The sequence below is a fragment of the Glandiceps talaboti genome, chromosome 7, assembly GCF_964340395.1.
Source record: "Glandiceps talaboti chromosome 7, keGlaTala1.1, whole genome shotgun sequence".
Lineage (NCBI taxonomy): Eukaryota > Metazoa > Hemichordata > Enteropneusta > Spengelidae > Glandiceps > Glandiceps talaboti.
Window position 1 is genome coordinate 23406363 of NC_135555.1, and position 2707 is coordinate 23409069.

Here is a 2707-nt window from a genome sequence, read left to right on the forward strand (position 1 = left end):
AATAATGCCAAAATTAAAATGGAAAAATGTGTTTTGTTCAACAGATAATGGCACCTTAATTATTTGCCTGTCTCTGTCTTACTTTCTATCCTTGGTCGTTTACGAACTAATCTTTCTTGTAACAAATAATATACTGGTATGCAACTATCCTAGTCATAAGAGCGGGAACCAGTTGTTTAAATGTTGTAATTGATAAAACATATACTCTCTTCACAGTTATTTGCATAGCAGACCATCGAAACCTTTTACCACACAGTTTGGAATCTTCAACCTATGTTCTTACGAGTAGTACATGTCCTTATACGTGGGCCTTTATTCATGACATGAATTTTCTGAACTCTAAGGGTGTATCTCATTTGAAAGGTCTGTCGTTCTCATAGCTGCTATGTATGTATGTATGTATGTATGTATGTATGTATGTATGTATGCCTGCCTGCCTGCCTGCCTGCCTGCCTGCCTGCCTGTCTGTCTGTCTGTCTGTCTGTCTGTCTGTATGTATGTATGTATGTATGTATGTATGTATGTATGTACATGCATGCATGCATGCATGCATGCATGCATGCATGTATATGTATGTATGTATGTATGTATGTATGTATGTATGTATGTATGTATGTATGTATGTGTGTGTATGCGTGCATGTTTGTTTGCATGCATGCATGCCTGCATGTATGTATGTATGTATGTATGTATGTATGTATGTATGTATGTATGTATGTATGTATGTATGTATGTATGTATGTATGCATGTGAAAACGTAGGACACATCAAGAGTAACATGCATGATTCATCTTCACTAGATGTCTTACAAGAGTATACTAAGTATATTCTTTACAACTTATACATACTTGTAATAAACTTTATGGTAACGATTACCGAAGATTCAAGTGTAAAGGTGAGGTCAGGATTAGATGTGCTAAGTTTTCATATTTTGACAACGTCTTCCACCGAGAGGCTCATTTTCATACGTCGTGCCTGAATTATAACTTTCAGTATCCTCAACAGATAAAGTATTTTCGTTCTAACAAGTGCCAGAGTAAAACAGAATGCGTGCCGTATGATAAATGTAATTACACCGTTCGTTTAGAAAGTATATAAATATAAAGAATTGTCTGAATGCACGACGCTATCTTTGACAAATCAAGTGTAAAAACTATTATGTTACAAAGTACTATGTTGACAATTGCAACACTTTTTGAACAGAACTTTCTCTAGTTACAACACATACGCCAGAATGTCATTTTTATTCAGTATTCGTTATCTGAGATTAAACTGTAATTGATCAAAACCCTTTACGAAAATACAAGGCTCCTTACATCAACTCTTCCTTGTGGTTAAACGCTCTTGTTTATTAACAGTCAATTATATTCCCTACCGAGGACCTACTTCATCACAGTACTGAGGACCTACTTCATCACAGTAGACACTCAATAATGACTAAAGTACAACATGTCCGCAAGCTATGATCGCATAGATTTGTCATGATTGTGTTCTTATTCTCAATAACAATATGTGCCTTACATACTAACCAATATTTACAGGAAGAGCCGGGATCGTTTAGTCAGAAACATTATTTACTTGATTACGCCATGTTACCAAAAACTTTCTGTGATCTATCCTAAGGAATGTGAATTCTCAATAGGCCGATTTTAGATAGTCGAGGGAGGTATCATATGGAAGTGAACTAGATGTTCTTATGTATCTATATAACCGAAGAGATCGATACAGACACACGTCCAGATCAATCAGTGTGAAAGTTGGAATGATACGTCTAATCTTAATGTGATTATTTCTACTTAGATATTTCAGAACTGAAGCCATGGATTTCTACTAGTTTTCTACCTCAGTTGTTTAATTGTATATCTTAAACCTATGGTTTAATTGAAGGAAAATGCCACGACACCACACTGTGCGTAGCGTTATAAATTTTACAGAATATGCTGTTGTTCAGCCTAGAGGAATATAGCGGTGATTAATCATAGAATAGTGATACATGTTTAATATCGATTGCAAGGGGGACAACTGCTCCTGAAAGAATGTACATGTATTTATAAATTCAGCTTGGCATAATCCTGGAAGTATTAACATATATTGATAATGTGACATTTAGTGAATCAAAACAGATGACATAATACCCATGTTCTTAAAGTGGCCTTATGGATGAATTGTTCGTATTTATTTTGGATTTTTAATTTACAGAGCAATTTTATTGTGACATCCTATTTGAAAATCAATGTGAAAAATTATTGATCAAGTCTGTGTTTGTAACTCTATAAACTGTATAAACAAATATATTTCCATAACGCGACTCATTGTGGGTTTTCCAACCTTAACTTTTCCTACGCAATCTACTCCTTTTATCAAAAAACGGCATTCAGATATCCCCAAGTCACGGTTATCATTCAACCATGTCAAGTTGCACTGTGTTGCACATACAGTATCATTAGATTGATAAGGGAGATACATAATAGTATGTGATAGATGAGAACTCAGTAATTGATATCAGTAATTGAAGTATTCAATGCAGTCGTTCTACGAGCGGTGATACAAATAGATATGCTGCAAAACAAAACATTAAAAAATATTGCTGGTATTGAAAGAATGAATGTAATAATAACACAGATATCATATAGTGTGACGACAAAGAAATATAGTGCAGATACGTCACATAGGAGTATCCATTGACAAAACGAGTTGTTACTTTTCA